Raw genomic sequence first — 20,679 nt, 5'->3', positions numbered from 1 at the left:
CAGATGTATTATAGAGGGAGAACGTACCCCTGATGACGTCCGGGGCATCTTGCTCCTCCTGAGCTCTCATGGCATAGGCTCTGGCAGGTGGTACGCCTCGAGCCTCTCTGGCGCTCAGATGCAGGCCTCTGTGATGGTCCCACTGCCTCAGATTTGCCAGATTTCCTACCTCTTTGTGGTGCAAGAGCAGGTCTGTCTGCTTGTGTTGGAGCAGCTGTACTAGTTCTGCGTGGACAGTTCCTCAACTGATGCTCTGTCGACCCACACCTTAAGCAGGCACCAGTCACTCTCTAACACTCCCCTTTATGCCATTTCAGACAATGTGGACATGCAGAAGATGCTGGGACTGGTCCCCTGAACCCCATCCCTGGAGAGCTGCCAACTGATGGTGTGGACTGACCTCTCCTAGGGGTAAACTGTGGCCTGGGCCCTTGAGACTGACCCTGACCTTGTGGTTGACCTGAACTCTGTGCAGGTGGACCTTTGAACTTCTTCCCAGGTGCAGGAGATGAATTAGACTGACCCGTGCCCCTCTTCTGCTGTCTCTCTCTTCTGGTCTGCTCACTTATTCTAACCTTTTCAACTTTTATTGCAGTTTCCACTAACTTGGTGAAGTCGGTGATTCCCAAGGCAGTAATCATGATCTTTATGTTGTCATTTAATCCCTCTTCAAATCTCTTACACCTTTCGGCCTCATTAGGGACTATCTCCCTTCCGTAGCGGCTCAATCTGACAAATTCCTTTTCATACTTGGCCACTGTCAACTGTCTCTGCCTCAGGTTAATGAACTCTCTTCTTCTCTCTTCCAGGTATACACTACCCACATATTTCTTCTTGAATTCGGAGAGGAAGAAGTCCCAAGTTATTACTTCTGGCTGTACTTCACTAGACACCGTATCCCACCATTCATATGCATCATCTTGCAATAGAGATACAACAGCTTCTAGATTTTGTTCAGGAGTGCAGTGGAGTTGTTTTAAAACCCTTCCTATTCTATTCAACCAATTTTCAGCTGCAACAGAATCATCTTCTCTCTTGCCAAAGAAATCCACTGCTATAAATTTTCTTAGTTTTTCCAGGTGTGATTTCTGCTGTGGAGGTGGTGGTGGTGGTGGTGCTGGCATTACCCCAGCCATTTGTCTGAAGAATTCGACCATTTGCTGGAACATGGCCTGTGGAGGCTGAGCAGGCTCTGCTTGAGCTGGCGAAGCAGGTTCTCCCCTATCCCCAGTCTCACCTGCTGCAGGTGGAGCATGACTCTCCACTTCCTCCTCGACTGCCCTCTGAGATGTAGGGTCCATATCCTATTCAAAATAACAAAGACAAACAGATATGCATTAGTGTCACCTCGACTCTTACAAATGCAATGCATGGTATGGACTCAATCTAGGCCCAGAAACGCCTAAACCGTGCTCTGATACCACTAAATGTGACACCCCTTACCCGTCTACAGTATATCTGAGTAACATATGTCACACGGTGTACCGAAACACTCTATTTTATCTCAATCAATTTTATTCTTCCTTAAATTATTTTTATCATAGTTTTGAATATAATTTGTGAAATATAATTCATTTAAGTCATTTATTGAAATTATGATTTATTTGAGATTCCGAAAATTTTATAGAAAATCCGGCAGAGTACCGGCTAAAAATGGAGAAAACAGTTCTTCGGAACCTGTTAAAAACACTTCCAATATAATTATAATCTCAATCTCAATCAACCACCAACATTTTTCAACAATTTCTCAAATCAATTCAGTATCTCAAAATTCACATTCATCTCATATCACACACAATTCAATGAGAAATACTCATATTTATTTCTGAACACAGCTCATAGGTAATTATAGCAAAAATACGATTACATGAGTTTATAATATACATAACAAAAGTTTACAAATATAAAAGACTTAGGTAGCCCAATGTCCTACCAATGCACTGCAATTTGTGAGGTGACTTTGAACTCTGAGTGCAGATCTGAAAACTCACCCTGTATGAAGTTTGTTGGACTCCCCAGCTATGTCTCCAGTACCTGCGCGTGGCAAAAGCGACGCGCTAAGCAATTCTGCTTAGTGGTGACAATACAAAATAAAATAAAATAAAATAATAACATGTATGCAGAATGTATGTTTACATTTTTGGGTAGACTTAATTTTAAATATTTATTGTAATATTATTCAATTAAAGTTTGGTCAGATTTATTAATATTGCCCGAGTAACCTATACTAGTTGACTGGACTGAATAAACGGGTAAACTGGCACTGGGTATCAAGTACCTCGGGCCGTCACACCATCGGTCACATATGTATCTCCCGCTGTGCAACAAAACAGCTAATAAGCTGTAATAATTATCGGGGATTAAACCCGAGTATAACAACTCAATATCATAGCCAAAGGCTGTTATGTCACAGAATGGCATGGAAAGCAATGAAATACAGAATGGCATGAAGCCATATGCAGTACTGCTAACAGAACCCTATTGGCATGCCAACCTATCCAAACCAATCACATTAGGCCTACTAGGGCATTTAACACTTTTCATTTATGTAATTCTTTGAAATTGAATTTTTATGATTACTATTCATTTCATTGATCAACCAAAATGTTGACTTTTGCATTGGAAATAGGTAAATTAGTTTAAATATCATCAACATACCACATTTTGCATTTTAAACTTGTTGGTATTGGTTGCCAATACCATCTCTAAGCTTAAAGTTAATTGAGCAGAAATTTCAGTTTTCATACCTTATTTTTTACTGTTCCATTGGTCACTCTTGCAGTGGTAATTTAGCAAAATGATCAACATGAAATTTGTTCCTTATTTTGTCTAGTTGAATTTCCTTTTTGAATTACTCCATTTGGAGTTTTGTAACTCAAGTTATGGTCCAAAAACCACAACTGGCCGGATTAGAATTTTTCTGGACTAACCATATCTATAGAGCAGTGAACAGTGACTGAAACTCCCTTTTTGGATAGGTTCTGGCCATAATTTGAGATAGGTTTCTTCATGAAAGTTGTTCATATATATCTTAGCTTGTTGCTGGTAAAATTTCAGGTCAATTGGACCATTCTACACTGAGTTATGGCCAAATGACCAAACCCTATTCATTTGGTCATTCTGCAGAAACAGACTGTAGGTCACGCGGATTGGAGCAAGCTTTTGGTCCACTTGGTTTGGTCTTATGGGCATGGTTTCTTCACCAAAGTTGTGCCATTTTGTGTCTAGTTTCATGTCAAATTGGCCAAACACCAATTGAACCTCTACAATTCAAGTTATGGCTGCCCAAACCTGCTGGACTCATGTCCAATTCTGCAGGTCACCTAGGGCAGCCACACTAAACCTAAATCCCATCCCTCAACACACTTCATTTTTGGTTTAAACAGAACTAAATGGTCACTAATTGACCATTAATACTCATTTTCATCATCACATGGTCAAAGTCCCATTTCTCCACTCCAAACCCTAACTCAACATTTCAAGCCATGCACTAGGATTGCATTTCATCAATCCACATAAAATAGAAATATTGTGGGCAGCCATACTACTCTTTTTAACTTCATTAAAATCATCACAATATTGCCCAACCAAGGCTGCCAAAACTTAGGGTTTACATGCAAATGGTACTCCATCAATTTCCTTATCATTTGCACTCAATCACAATTGTTAAACATGAATTTGAAGTGAAATTTAAGTTTAAGTCACTAAACTCTTTTAGCTCAAATCCAAGCCAACCAAAACTTTAATTTTTCTTCAAAATTTTGCTGCCCAAAGCTTCCTCAAGGTGTGGGGTGAATTTTTTGTGAAGACAACTAGGGCTTTTATGATGTGGAAGCTAGGGAAAATCAAGCTTGAAAAAGCTTGTCCATGGAGGTTAGGGAAGAATGGTTTACGGAAAGGAAATGAAGAAGAAAGGGAATTCTGGTTTTTCTCTCATTTTTCGGCCCATTTGTCTCTTTTAAATATAGTTATGCCATGTGTCAACATTGGGTTGGGTGAAGGCACACTAATGACATCATGTGATGTCATAAATTCCCATTTAATTCATTTTTTTCCTTTTCTTTTCTACTCATTTTCAATTCAATTTTTAGTAACATTTATTCACATTTTATGTCATAATAATTATTTACTTAACTGGACAAGTCAGCCAAAAATCACCTCTGAAGGTGAAATGACCAAAATGCTCTCCGTTTGGCTTAACGGGCCATAATTGTCTCTACCGATTGAAAATTTTTTCTAAATATTTCCTTGGCATTCTAATGCCATAGGAACCTCAATGACCCTTCTCTGGAGTCCCAAAAATTATTTTATAATTTTTCCCCCGGGTCTAGGGCTCCTAGTTGCTAGAACCGCAACTTCTCACTAGGTTACCCATCGCTAGGGCACCGGCTCATTTAACTTGGTTGTATTTTATTTCTAAAATTTTTCCTAAATTTTTCTTATTAATATTTGAGTTAATTATGGTTTCTCACTTTTGTTTAAATATTTTTCCGAACGTTTTAGCTGTCCGGTCCGACACTGGTCACCGGAATAGTAGAATGTACGGAGTTGCTACAGGGAGGGTGTTACAACTCTTCCCCTCTAATTTAAATTTCGTCCTCGAAATTTACCTGATGCAAACAGTTGAGGGAACTGTTGCCTCATCGTCTCTTCACTTTCCCAAGTTGCCTCCTCGGTGTTGTGGTGCCTCCAAAGCACTTTCACCAGTGGAATTTGCTTATTTCTCAACTCTTTCACTTCCCGAGCCAGGATCCGTATGGGTTCTTCTTCATATGTCAAATCCAGTTGTACTTCAATTTCTTTCATGGAGATGACATGTGAAGGATCTGAGCGGTATCTTCTTAGCATAGACACGTGGAACACATTGTGGATCTTGTCCAGCTTTGGTGGTAAAGCTAGCGTATAGGCCACTGGACCCACACGTTCAATGACTTCATATGGGACTAGATTGAACTTCAGTATGGCTTTTCATCCACAATCAGATGGATAATCAGAGAGGGTTATTCAAGTTGTGGATGACATATTATAAGCTTGTGTAATGGAATTTGAAGGTAGCTAGGATAAATATCTACCATTAGTGGAGTTTACCTATAACAACAACTATCAGACTAGCATTGGCATGCCTCCCTATGAAGCTTTGTATGGTAGAAAATGTAACACCTCTATGTTGGGGTTAGGTTGGTGAAAGGAAGATGTTGGGCCCTGAACTTGTTCAAGAGACCGAGGATAAGGTGAGATTGATTAGGGACAGACTTAAGGCAACCTCTAATATATAGAAGTCCTATGCAGACTTAAAGAGGCAAGAGATCGAATATAAAGTGGGAGACAAGGTGTTCTTGAAAGTCTCTTTATGGAAGAAAATTATGAGATTTAGGCACAAGGGCAAATTCAGTCCCAGATTCATTGGGCCTTATGAGGTAATTGATAGGGTTGGACCAGTAGCATATAAACTGGCATTACCTCTGGAGTTGGAGAAAATCCATAATATTTTTCATGTCTCCATATTGAGAGGTACAGATCGAATCCATCACACATTTTACTAATGGAAGAAATTGAGGTGAACCCGGATTTAACCTATGATGAAGAACTCATGAGGGTTTTGGCACATGAAGTGAGACAACTAAGGAACAAGCAGATACCCCTGGTTAAATTATTATGGAGACACCATTCAGGGCAAAAAGCCACTTGGGAGCGCGAAGATGACATGAAGAAATAATACCCTCATCTATTCCCAGAATAAGGTACGTTCTTATTTCGAGGATGAAATATCCTAAGTGGGGGAGAGTTATAATATCTTTAAATTTACTCTAAAAGGTATTCATATAAATTGCAAAATTAATTGTGTGTGAAATTGCCTCTATTCATACCTAGAAATTCGGCCACCAAGAGTTAGAGGGCCAAATTGAATTAATTAATTAATTAAGGGGTAAGCAAGAGATTAGAGGACTAACTTGAATTAACTACTAAGTTTAGGGGAAAAAATAGAAATAATAATAATACAAAAAAATGAATAACCAATAGGAAATAGAAAGCACATCATAGACTAATGGGTAAAGGTGAAGGACCAGTGGGTAAAAACTAACAAATTCACTTTACTTTCCCCTCCATGGCAGCCGGCCATTCATCCCATTTCTTCCTTTTTTTCTTTTTCCTTTCAGTAGAAAATTTCTCTCAAATTAGAAGAAGAAACACCAACCAAAAATCCTAGAACATATCACTTCAGAGGCTTAAGCAAAGGGAGCAAGAAGACTTGGTGATTCAAGCTTGAAGAAACCAAATTTCTTGAAGGGTTTAGTAGAGATTTGAAGGAAGAGGGGTAGCAACTGGTACTCAAATAAGGTTAGTACCATAGCCTATATTTTTTATCATGTTTGAGTAGGGACTCCACTAGGGATAAGGAAGAAATACAAAGTAATGAAAATGATAGCTTGTGTGTGCGTTGGAAGTTTGGAACTGCCAGCAGGCTGCAGGATCAATCACTTTTAAAAATGCATAACTTGAACTAGGAATGTTGGATTGCTATGATCTTTATGTCTATGGAAACTTTAATGAATGCCCTAAAGCTTTGTAGTTTCATGCCAAACTTAATTCCCTTGTTAAGATGGTGTTTGAAGGCAAAACTTTTTACTGCTTAAATTTGGAAACTGACCTGATGATTTTCAGAAATAGGGCAATTAACTTTAAAAATTCATATATTGTATTACAGAACTTGAAATAAGGTGATTCTTGAACCATTAGAAAGTTTGTAGTTATGGGTGAGAATTGATTTTGCTGGCTGCATAGTGATATTTTTACATTTTCTGTTACTGCTCTGAATGTGATTGAAGTCTGGAACAGATTGTACATTTTTATTCATAACTTGAAATGTAGACCTGATTTTGATATGATTCAAATTGGAGATTTAAATAGACACATGAAAGTTGAATTCTGGAAATTATGGCAATAAAACCCTGTTTCTATGATTTTTGGTAGAATTTTAAATTTACTGCACCTATTTACCCGAACTGATTGGAAAATGCAATTGTATGGTATTAATGATATTGATTATGAATGATTTGTGAAAAAAGGGGAAACTAGCAAGCATGTCTTGATTGAATACTAATACACTTGCTGTTGGCTATATAAACCATGAGGATACTAATACACTTGTAATACATAAATGTTTTTAAGCACATTTATATAGCATTTTATAACATTTAGATAGGTGATTTCATGCATAATCACTAAATTCATTAACTTTTGTAGATTTCATTACTCTACACTAAATTCTATATTTTTTGCATATTTTCAGATATTTAGAGGAAGTTTCAAAGCATAAGAGTAAAGGAGAAAGCTTGGGAAAACTCAAGAAGAGAAAATTATTGCTGATACCTAGTACACGGATCGTATAAACATACCACAAACCCATGTAACTTGCTGTCAGGAGAAAACCAAAGAAGTCAAATAAGAAACACAATACATGGGCCGTGTAACGCGGCTCGTGTAACCTGCAGAGATCCGTGTAAGATTCTACCTAGCAAAGCTCGAAGAGTTCCTAGAAGAACAACAGAACACAGGCCGTGTAATTGGACCCATGTAACTAGCCGAGGCCCATGTAACCTTCTGCTCCGACATAAGATGCAACCTTCTAGCTCCAGTAAGTTATACGGCCCTAGGCCATGTAGTGATGCACAAGCCGTATATCAGCCGACAACCAGTTTCCTGATTTGGTTCCAACTCCAGTTTTTACAGAGAGAAGAAACTTCTAATGCTTTTGAGACTCTAAAAACCTAACTTTAGACATTGAATATAAATAGAGGCAGCAGAAAACATAGAGGAGAAGCTGGATAAACACATCTTCACATGCACATCTTCACACATCTTCATTATTCTCTCTAAGCCATCTCGAAGAATAGTGTATTAGCATCAAGGAGGAGTCCTCAGCTGAAGTTCCACAAGTTCAAAGCTGTAGATTCTCTTTGGTTCTTTTGTTCTATTTCTTTAGGTTGCTTTTATGTTCTTTTATTTAATTTTTATTATGTTTGCTAAACTCACTATGAGTGAGTAGTTTCTTTATTTTGGAATTAGGAGAGTAACGCTTGTAATCATTATTATGGACAAATATTGAGTCTTATTTATTAGATTTAAGTTTTGTTCTTTGATTCAATTTCTCGTGTTCCTAATGCATGTTATGTGTTGGTACCCACCTAACTATGATCTATGATACTAATTGAAGAACTGAAAGGTGAAGATTGGTATTAGAAAATCAGGATTTTGAACCTAGGAAATCTGACCTATAGATAGGCTGATGACCTTTGTGGAGTTCCATAATTAATCATAGATCTTAAAGGGTTTTTATTAGGACTAATCACCAATGAAAGTAGGGTTTAGCTCTAATCGAAACACACCTTAGGTGCCTTAAGAGAGGACCTAGGATATCTTAGGATTAATTTCAATCAAAGCAACGATCCTTAATCCAATGAATGAAAAAGATTAAATCCATAATAAGGTTAAAGTATGAAATCTTAATTCTGGAATTATTTTGATAGATTGACTCATTTTAAATTCATTATCCTTCTAGTCTTTAGCATTCGAAATAGATTAGCTTCACTCCCCCTTTTTATTTGGTAGCCTAGATAGTCAAAATTACTGTGTAGTTTGATACTTGCTAATTAAATTCCTCGTGGGATGATACTTTACTCTCTACTCTATTACTTGTTAGTAATCCGTGCACTTGCGGGATTGAAAAACCAGCAAATAAGTTTTTGGTGCCATTGTCGGGGAATTTAATTTTAGTAATATTAAGCGATAGGCAATTTAACTGATTTAGGCATTTTCATTTACTATTTAATTTTATTTAATTTGTTTTTATTCTTTTATTTTCTCTCAGTTATTTGGTTTGGTGCATGACCATAACAAAGCCAGACTTGGACCCTGAAATAGATAGGACTCTAAGAACCATCAGGAGAGAAAGGAAACACCAAGAACAAGATCAAGGAAATCTAAAAACTCCAGTCATGGCTGACAATAACAACAGGCTAAGACTTTTAAGGGCTTATGGAGCCCCATCTATCCAAGGATTCCAGCCTAGTGTTACAAGACCCATAGTGGAGGCCAACAATTTTGAACTAAGATCGGCATGGCTCCAGATGATTTAACAGACCCAGTTTGGAGGTTCACCTGCAGAAGATCCACACTTCTCAACACACTTCTGTGGATCCACAGAATAGCCCAGTGCTTTCTTGCGCTATGTGACACTTTCAAGATGAATGGTGTCTCTGATCAAGCTATAAGACTCAGAGCATTCCCATTCTCCCTTTGAGATAGAGCAAGGAAGTGGTTACTCTCTCAACTAGCTAGAACATTCACCACTTGGGAAGACCTCTCATAAGTTTTTCTAGCAAGGTATTTCCCACTTGTAAAGACTGCAAAGTTAAGGGTTGAACTCAACACTTTTAGGTAAAAGGAAGGTGAATCACTCTATGACGCATAGGAGAGATATAAAGACCTATAGAGGGAATGTCCACACCATGGCATAGAGGATTGGCTCCTAGTTGAAAACTTCTATAATGGGTTACTGCCCTCTACAAGGAGCACAGTAGATTCAGCTGCAGAAGGAGAGCTGATGGAGAAAACAGTAACACAAGCTCTTGAACTTATAGAAAGAGTCACCTATCACAACTATGAGTGGACAAATGAAAGGGGAAATACAAGAAGAACAACAAGGATCCTGGAAGTGGACGCCCTAAGCATGATAAATGCTCCATTTGGCTAGCTCACCAAAAGGCTTAATAGAATGCAAGCCAATGCTATAAGGATGAATAACCAATACTGCGATAGCTGTGGAGGAGGGTGTATAACTTCAGAATGCAACAACTTCAATGAGCCCTCTATAGAATAGCTAAACTATGTGAATAACGGAGGAAACTTCAACCAGAGGTAGGTTAACAATCCATATTCAAACACTTACAACCCTGGATAAAGAAACCACCCTAACTTTTCATGGTCCAACTCGCAGAATCATCCAATGAATAAAAAGTAAGGGTATAGACCACCAGCACCCCCAAGTTTTCAGAACAGAGGACAAAATCTTGCATAGCCACCACCACCTCCTCAACCCCAATAGCCTCAACCAAAGTTAACTATGGAATCCATGATGGAAGGCTTCTCAGCAGCCCAAAAATAGCAGAATTAAATGATAAAGCAGTTAGCTTTCAGAATGGACCAACTAGCCACCCACAATAAGATGCTTGAAAACCAAATTGCTCAATAAGCAAGTTCTTCAAGCAAGGCTGTTGATAAATTACCAAGTCAACTAGAGATGAACCCAAAAGAGCACTATAAAGCAGTTGCCTTGAGGAGTGGCAGAACATTAGAAAAGCAACCATCAGAGGGAAAATCAATTGAGAAAACCTTTGATGAATCTGATAACCAAACCGAGGAGAAGGAGGAAGAAGCTAAAAAGGAACAGGAAGAGCAAACAAAGAAAAAGAAGAAGCTACTAGAGCCATATCAACCTCCTCTACCTTTTCCCCAGAGATTCATGAAGGCTAAACTGGATAAATAGTTTGAAAAGTTTTAGAGGTTTTACAGAAACTCTACATTAGCATTCCCTTCATAGAAAGCACTCTCTCAGTTGTCATCCTACGCTAAGTTCCTTAAAGAGATTCTTTCAATGAAGAGAAGATTGGAAGATTATGAGACTATTGCTCTTACAAAGAAATGCAGTGCCATATTGCAAAACAAGCTACCACCAAAGCTAAAGGATCCAGGAAGCTTATCCATACCTTGTCTTATTGGAAACATAAAGATAGATAAAGCACTCTGTGATGTAGGTGCAAGTGTGAGTTTGATGCCTCTATCAATATGTTAGAAGCTGGATGTAAGAGAGCTCAAACTCATAACAATTTCACTGCAACTGGCTGATCGATCTGTCAAATACCCGATGGGCATCCTAGAAAACATCCCCCATCAAGGTGGGAAAATTATTCATCTCAATTGAATTTGTTGTCTTGGAAATAGAGGAAGATGTCCAAATTCCTATCATCCTAGGAAGACCTTTCTTAGCAACCGCCGGAGCTATCATAGATGTGAAGAATGGTTAGTTAACTCTCAAGATAGGAGATGAAAAAGTGGAATTCAACATGTTCATAACAATAAAGCACAAACTTAAACCTGACGAATGCTTAAAGGTTGACATAATGGACAAGTTAGTTGAAGAGGAATTTCACAAAGCACATCTCGAAGATCCTCTTGAAGCATGCATAGTGCATAGCCACACAGCAGATAATGAGAATAAAGAAATTGTAGCCTGTGAACAATCTTTAGTAGCTAATCCACCCCTACCTTTACCTCAAGTTTTCCAGGTAGAAGAACCAAAGGAGGAGGAGCCCAAGAGCAAGTCGCAGGAAGACACTAAACAGGTAGAAGTATGGAATGAAACCTTAGGTACCTTCAAGATCAATGGGCAGAGATTGAAGCCATACTTCCAGGGGGATAAAATTGAAGAAGGATTTACCCAATCCTATAGCACCCCTCCACCTCAAAAATGAAGCTGAAGAATAGTTCAACTAATGACTATAAACAAATGCTCTTTGGGAGGTAACCCAAACACTCTTGTAATCCTTCTTTTACTTTTCATTATTTTACTTTATGTTCTTTAATTTTTGAAGGTACCCCGAATCACAATTCTGCAAAAGCAAGGAACTGAAGGCAAAGAAGGAGTGGAAATGTCAAGTCAAAACCACGCAAGAGAAGAGTGCACAAAACCAGGGAAGTAACTATGTTGCTAAATCTTTGCATTCATATCATTCATATAGATAGGAATACTTTAGCATGAATCAAATATATAAGAGAGAGAACTGGAGAGCCAGAAATTTACACGGGCCGTGTATAAGTTTTACATGCCCTGTGTAACATCCTGGAACCCAGGAACTATACTTGTATAAGCTCCAGAAACTTATACTGATTGACCCCGTGTAATGTTACATGCCCGTGCTTCATAAATGGAGAGAAAAATTTTGAGTTTAAGGGAGACAGAGAGTTACACAGGTCCCCAAATAAATTTACATGGGCCGTGTAACTTAACTAGCAAAGTGACTTTTAGACAGGAAGTTACACGGGTCCTCAAACAAATTTACACGGGTTGTGTAACCTATCCCAGAAAGGGAACTTCCAAACCGAAAATTAGATAAGTCCTCAGACCTTAACTTGTGTATCATGTCGCAAATGGAATACCTAGGGGCATGAAAAAGCGTGAAATGAAGGGACTTTTTATCTCTTTAAATACGCCAATCCCCTCTACATTCCCATCCACTCTAAAACTCTTCCTCTCCCAAACTTTTCCTCTTTAAATACCTCTCCAATCTCTATTCCCTTCAAAAAACCCTAGCTTTTCTCCCTCTCCAAAGCACCAATGGCTCCTGCTAAATGCCCAGCACGAAGAATGGGCTCTTCCTCCAAACAAGGACAAGATTCTTCACCCTCACCTCCCTAGCCATCACCCCAGCTCCCGAGAATGAGACAAGCCACACCTCCCCCACCTCATCTACAACCACAAGCCCCACCTCCACCACCTCAACCACAGCCACCACAACCAGAGTTCTCCATTGTCTAGCCATTCTGTGATTCCACCCGCTGAGACTTATGTGCATGGCTTAACAACAGGAGGATTATCTCTACCAACTACATGGTTTTTGGGTTACTAGAATAACTCAGCCTACGAGAGGAGATTGATGGGCTGCTTGACAGCATTGGATGGACTAGATTCACCTAACTCTAATTCCCTACCTATAAAGACACCACGCTCAATTTCATTGGGAGCCTTAAGGCCACCTTATGGCCAACGAACAGAGAGGATAGGGGGAGGATCGAATTTCATCTACTTGGCGTCGATCGGATGATAAACATGGATGAGTTTAACGTAGTGTTTGGCTTTAACAACACCGGGTTCTAAGAGATCCCGCAAAACAGGATGATCTATAATAGCATGGACTTCTGGCCCTCCATTGCCCCGAACACTTACGTCTATAACTCTAGTAAGTCCAAATCCTCCGATATCACCAGCCCCACTCTACGGTATATGCAAAAGCTAGCTGCTCACACCATCATGGGCCGTAACGACAGCTTAGGAATGGTGAACGCCAATGAGCTCTTTTTTTTGTGGTGTATAGACCAATGCTGCAGCACTGGTTTCTTCCTATGCAACCACCTATGCCGCATATCCCACCAGCCTATAGGGCACATAGTGCTTGGTGGCCTCATCACAGCCATAGCACTCCACTACGGTTTCATTCCTGGACATCACAAGCTGCGCTCCATCGCTGGCATCGCCAAGATTGACCAAACCATCTGCATATCCATGAGGATATGTAAGAAGGTTGGGAACACATGCTTCCTCATTAATGCAGAAGGGAATGTCATCCCTAGATGGGAAGAAGCACAAGAAGAGCCAGGTGAACTCTCACGAGCCAAGGAGGAAGCCTAACAGCCATTCCACCATGAGTCCCCCGCTAGAGTTCCTCCATACATGCCACCACTGATAAACCCCGTCCTCATATAAATTTAGCACATGGAGACCACATTCAATAACAAGATGCAAGCGCTCGAAGACAGCCTCCAAGAAGTCCACAACAAGCTCAATACGATAATTGAGATGCTCGACGGAGAGGGACCATCATCACCATCAGAGACTTTATAGAGTTAGGACTTTAGGATAGGTTCTTTAATGTAAAATTTATATGCCTTAGTCCTAGATTGTGCTCATAGGTCTCTAATGTTAGTAGTATGCCTTAGAGCATATCATTTAGTATGTATCTTGCACATATTTTTATTAATAAAAGGCATTTTCACTTTTCCGTTTACATATTATATTTATGTGTAATAGAAAAGGTCCATTGATATTTTGTTAAAAATTCTATTCTTAAGTTGTTAAGAATATGAGTGACAATATTTCTAGTACAAAGTATCATAAATAGGTTCACAATTGAGGACACTTCATAATAAGGACATGACTTATCCAGAAATATTGCATTCATGTTTGTTCCCAAGTTATTTATATGAGATATAAATAAGATGGAATGGTGAGTCTCATGCCATATAACAAACATGATAGGCACTTATACATGATAAATAGGCCAAACCAGTGACACTTATGACAAGCACATGGAGTTTACTCTTGTCAATGCATTGTCATAAATCATATCAGTGCATATAATCTTTAGACCTGAGATAGCACAGTTATCTTGTATATAGGTGGTTTGAGTTTGATATTGCTTTCATACTTGTACTGTGTATGGGTATATGGGCATGAGTTGGCTCCTACTAGTTATATATGGAGGTAGGTGTTGATCAAGATGGAATCTGTTCCTCTAAGTAAATAGAGATAAAATCCTATATTCATTTAACTGTTCTTGATGTTTCAAGTTTCTGGCCAGGACAGATAGATTTAATCAGAAAAGAATTTCTAATGAGAAAATCTTTTTAATCAAGAACTGGAATTAAAAGAGAACATAATATTCATAGCAAATGGAGTGTGACATAAACCATGACTCCAGCTTCAGTTGGAATTTTGTAACAGAGAGATTCTAGTGCACGGTAACATATGATAATAGGTTCATTTAAGGTAAATCTTATTACTAATTGGGTGGCCATGGAATGCTATGCTAGGTGTTAACCATGGTCTATGAGGTGCATAAAATGATTTAGAGAAATCATTTATGGTAAGAAAGAGTTCTGATGATATTAAGAGTTGATATCATATCTCATTGCCAATTAGTGATGAGCCTAGTAAGTCACACACATACACAAGTAATCACTTAATTAAATATGATTTAATTAATTAATTAAAGAGTTTAATTGATTAATTAAATAGGTTTGGTTTGCAATTGGATTGCAAAGTCCCTAGTATGACTTGAAACCAAATCTAGGTTATTGGATGTACAGTATAAGTTAAATTTATATTTAAAGTGTTTAAATATGAATTTAATTAATGAGAAATTAATTAATAAAGATTAAATAATTGATTTATATTTGATATAAATTGATTAGAAGAAGAGAAATAATTATTTTGGGTTGAGAACTCAAAATTAAAACACAGGGGCATTTCGGTCATTTCACAAGGTGACATGTGGCACCATGAGATGGTGACACATGGCATTATACATAAGCTTTCCAAATGTCTTTTAATCATGTAAGATGATTAAAATTAAGATTAAATATAGGTTTGACACTTGGTACAATGTGATTGGGTCAATTAAACCTAGAACCAATTAAATGGTGATATGTGGCAAGGGTTTAATGTGTTGACCTAACTATATAAGTGTTGTTATGAAAAGAAAACAACACAACTAGCAGCTGCTCCTCTTTGTGCCGCCATCCAAAGGCTCCTCTCCCTCTCTTCTTCTTCATCTCTCACCAATTCCAAGACATTAGAAAACAATCTCTTGAATTAAAAATACTAGAAATCGTTTCTAGTGTCCTGTTTACATCTTTAATCTCTTAAAAGGCAAAACTTGATTTTCTAATTAATAGAAAAAGCTTTAGAAGCTATTCAAGGGCTGGCATACGTGTTTGGTGTGGACAAGTTTGAGGGACAACATCTGGTGTTCTGAAGACGCATCCGAAAGGCACAAATATACTGCAGTGCATCAAAAGGTTAGTGTATTTGTTCTTGATCTAATCTAGGATTTAAAATTAATCTAATTAATTTTAAAATCTTAAATGACAAATAGAGATCCAAAAACATATTAAAAGTATTTTAATATGTTGTTTATCATTGAAATCAAATCGATAAAAATAAATCTTGCGTGATGCATGTGACCCTAGATGAAAATTTTTGAATTCAATGGTATAAACTTGTGTTTTTGATGCTTCAGCTCCTTCAATTGGTATCAGAGCCACTATATTTGCCATTTAGATTGATGATTATATGATTTAATTGTGTGTTTTGATCATGAGATGATTTATCCATTGATGGTTGCAATGGATGTGTGGTAGCATGCTTGAAGAACACCATCTTTGGTGCGCTAATTTTGGCTTCCATGGTGGCTCAAGGTTTGGCTTTTTAATTAGCAATTGTTGTATGATCTAAAAGCTCATCCTATGTCTAATTAAATTGTTTAATTAGAATTTTAATCACACAATTAAATTTTGATTCAAATCAGAATTTTAAAAATTGTTTGAATGTGATTCAAATCTGAATTTTAAAAGTTGTTTGAATGTGATTCAAATCTGAATTTTTAAAGTTGTTTGAATCATATTTAAATCTGATTTTTTAAAGTTGTTTGAATAATATTCAGATCTGATTTTTTAAAAATTATTTGAATGTGATTCAAATCTGATTTTTTAAAAATTGTTTGAATGAGATTCAAATATGAATTTTTAAATTTGTTTGAATCATATTCAAATATGAATTTTTAAGCTGGATATGAGATATTCAATTTAATTTAAGTATGTATGTTTTATTTAATTGTTAAATAGTAATATGCATGATGGATGATCATGGACTATAAAAGACCAATATGATTGGATTTATTTCTTTTATGTTTTTTTTGGTTGTAAATTAATTAATTTATTTTAATTTATTTTGGTGGCATGTATTATAAAGGTTGTAATATTTTGGTTGTAATTTCATTTATTTGGTTCTTGTAAATTCGCCTTGGTATGCCAAGGATTACTATGTAATTGGATTGCAAGAAGATCAAGGAGGTCAAAAGCATTGGTGGGACCAGTGAGAGGAATTCAAGATCAAGTGTTGATTATGTACTCCTTCAGTAACTCTTGTAATATGAATAAATGAAATGCACATAGGAATGCCCTGATTCAATTCTTGGTGGCTCATAATTGAATCCCTTAGAAAGTCCATGATCATACCATATTTATTATTTATCCATGAATGCATGAGATGTATGGGATTTTATGCAAGTATATGATATATGCATGTTAAATGGATAATGTGCAAAGTGAGACCATAATAGTAATTAGGATGACCACAAAATCTTCCAAACAAATGATTAAGTTGGAAATTGTACAATTAAAATAATTATAACACGGGCCCTCCATTGAGACAATTATTTTAAGAAATTTTAAATACTTGCATATGATGTAATTAATTTAAGAGATTTTCTTAAGAATAATTATTAAACATGAGATGTTGTAAATATGTAAATAGTTTGGTGGCCAATATTGGATGTACCTGAGGAAATTAAAATTATTTGTATAATTACTGGCTCAATGGGATCAACTTAACTAATGCAAGATAAGTCAATAATGGATGTACCTGAGATTTTGAACATTAGGGGCTAGGTAAAGGATCGAACCTCACATGAGATGTGATGGGCAAGGAGTTGCTCACTTACAGCTTATTGTAATTCTAATGATGGATGTACCTGAGAATCATCAATAGAATTATAAGAATTCAATCACCCACTAGAAATCCATCCAACTAGGATTTCCGTTTTCTACTTTGGAAGTGTAGGATTCACTAAGTTAGTGGGAGGACCAATTTGATGAAAAGACCATAATCATTTTGGTTAATTACTTGATACATTTACTAATTAATCTAGTTATTTTCTGCAGTTAATTTTCTGATAATAATGAGCACAGAACAACCACCACCATCTAATATCCTTGCAAGCATACTTGATCGCAATAGGTTGACAGGACCTAATCTGTCTGATTGGCTAAGAAATTTAAAACTTGTCCTGAACCTTGAACATATAGGATATGTTCTAAATTCAAATGTTCCAGGTCCCTTACCTCCAGAGGCCACTCAAGAGGAACATGAAACTTTGGCAAGTGGAAGGAGCATGATATGAGAGCTAAGTGTTACATGCTTGCTTCCATGAGTAATGAGTTACAGAAGCAGCATGAGAACATGCAGAGTGCGAGTGAGATCCTCCTTCACCTATAAGAGTTGTATGGTGAGCACAGCAGGAATGCTGGGTATGAGATATCTAGGCAGCTATTCCGCATGAGGATGTTTGAGGGACAGAATGTTGGAAATCATGTCTATAAGATGATTTGGCTGATTGAGCAGCTGGAACATCTTGACTTCAACATGGATTTCCAACTACAAACGGATTTGATCCTTCAGTCCCTTCCTGAGTCTTTTGGGAATTTTGTGACAAATTTCCATATGACTAAACAGGAATGCACCTTAGCTGGTTTACTCAACATGCTGGTTATTGCTCAAAAGAATATGATGGGCAATAAAGGAAAAGAGGTAGCTTTGATTACATCTTCTTCTACTAGAAAGTCCAACAAGAAGAAGGGCAATAAGAAAAAGAAATCTTAGATTCCTTGTCCTTCCAAGAAAATAGCTAAACAAAAAGGGAAGACTAAAGCCAATGGAGGTAAAGGAAAGTGTTTTCACTGCCAGAAGGATGGGCACTGGAAAAGGAACTGCCCAGAGTATCTAGCTTCTCTGAAGGACAAGAAGGATACACCTTCGAAAGGTATGTCCATATCTTGTTATTTAGATTCTAATGATACTCATAGTTCATCTACAGCTTGGGTTTTAGATACTGGTGCCAGTTCTCACATTTCTAATGATATGCAGGAACTAGCAAATAGTAGCAACTTGCATTCTCGAGATATTAGACTCCGGATTGGCAATGGCTCAGCTGTTGAAGCTTTAGCCATAGGATCTAAATCTTTTTACATGTTTGGACATGTTTTGTGTTTGGATAATATTTTATATGTACCTGATGCTTTTAAGAACATCATTTCTATATCTAGTTTGACTAGAAATGGCTATGAATTTCAGTTCACAGATGATGTTTGCAACATTTATTTTGAAAATAAATATGTTGGTTCAGGTTATATGAATGATGGTCTTTATTATTTGGATAATAATGACAAACACAAAATGAATGCAAGTGATCTAAATGAATGCAATGCCATGGTGAAAACCAACTCAAGTTCAAAATATATTTGGCACTTAAGGTTATGTCATGTTACAGAAGATAGGTTTGCAAAATTGGAGAAAATGGGGATTCTATCCTCATTGGGCTCTGAGCTTACTCCAACTTGCGAATCTTGCATTCAGGGTAAAATGACTAGATCACCCTTTATTGGACAAGGGCTAAGGGCTGAAAATATTTTGGAGCTAATACATAGTGATGTATGTGGTCCATTTAAAGAAATGGCTAGAGGCGGTTTTTATTACTTTATTACCTTTACTGATGATAAATTAAGGTTTGGGTATTTGTATTTGATGAAATACAAACATGAATCCTTTGAAAAGTTCAAAGAATTTAAATATGAAGTAGAAAATCAAACAGGAAAGAGTATTAAAGCTCTTCGATCAGATCATGGAGGTGAATATTTAAGTACTTAATTTGATGAATACTTGAGAGAGCACGGCATTGTTTCCAGCTGACTTCTCCAGGAACACCACAGCTGAATGGTGTATATCTGAAAGGAGAAATCGTACCTTATTGGATATGGTACGTAGTATGATGAGCTATACTGATATGCCAATCTCCTTTTGGGGATTTACATTAGAATTAGCTTTGTATATTCTGAATAGGATTCTATCAAAATCAGTTTGTTCCACACCTTATGAGATATGGCATGGAAGAAAACCAAGTCTTAAGCATGTTAAGATTTGGGGTTATCCGGCTTATATCAAAAAGCTGAACACTGATAAATTGGAAACCAGATCAGAAAAGGGTCGATTTGTTGGATATCCAAAAGATAGTTTTAGATATTATTTTTATTTGCCTACATCACAAAAGGTTATGGTGAGTAGAGATGCTACATTTCTTGAACAATAGTTTGTTTAAGAAGGAGGCAAAGGAAGGCAAATAGAGTTAGAATTGGAGAATTCTGACTAACCAACAGATCAGATCTAGTCAACCTACACCCATTGATGAAACATCTGCCGCTATTCCTCGTAGAACAACCAGGGTTTCTCACCCACCAGTGAGATATGATCTCCTTCATGAAGAAGAACAAGAGTTGTTTACTCATGACGAAGTAGATCATGGAGATAATCCACTTACCTATGAAAAAGCTATATCAGATATAGACTCTTTAAAATGGATTGATGCTATGAAATCTGAAATTGATTCCATGTATAAGAATCAAGTTTGGGATCTTGTTGACCCACCTGAAGGTATTATACCTATAGGGAACAAATGGGTTTTCAAGAAGAAAATTGGTTCTGATAGAAAGGTAGAGACCTATAAGGCAAGGCTAGTAGCGAAAGGGTTTCGCTAAAGGCAAGGAATCAACTATGAGGAGACTTTTTCGCCTATTGCCATGCTTAAATCAATTAGGATTCTATTAGCAATAGCTACATACTATGATTATGAGATTTGGCAGATGGATGTCAAAATAGCTTTTCTCAATGGATACATTGAAGAAAACATTTTCATGGAACAACCTAGGGGTTTTGAATCCCAAGATGGTTCCAAGGTATGCAAGCTAAAGCGATTCATTTATGGGTTGAAGTAAGCTTCAAGGAGTTGGAACATCCGTTTTGATGAAGCCATTAAATCATTTGGTTTTATCAAAAACGAGGATGAGCCATGTGTATATAAGAAGGTTAGTGACAGTGCTATCACTTTCCTTGTCTTATATGTGGATGATATACTGTTGATGGGTAATGACACAGGTATGTTGACAACTGTAAAGGTATTGTTGTCAAATACATTCTCCATGAAAGACTTAGGGGAGGCAAACTATATTCTTTGG

This window comes from Hevea brasiliensis, chromosome 18 (assembly GCF_030052815.1).
Source record: "Hevea brasiliensis isolate MT/VB/25A 57/8 chromosome 18, ASM3005281v1, whole genome shotgun sequence".
Classification (NCBI taxonomy): Eukaryota; Viridiplantae; Streptophyta; class Magnoliopsida; order Malpighiales; family Euphorbiaceae; genus Hevea; species Hevea brasiliensis.
This window is presented reverse-complemented; position numbering follows the sequence as displayed.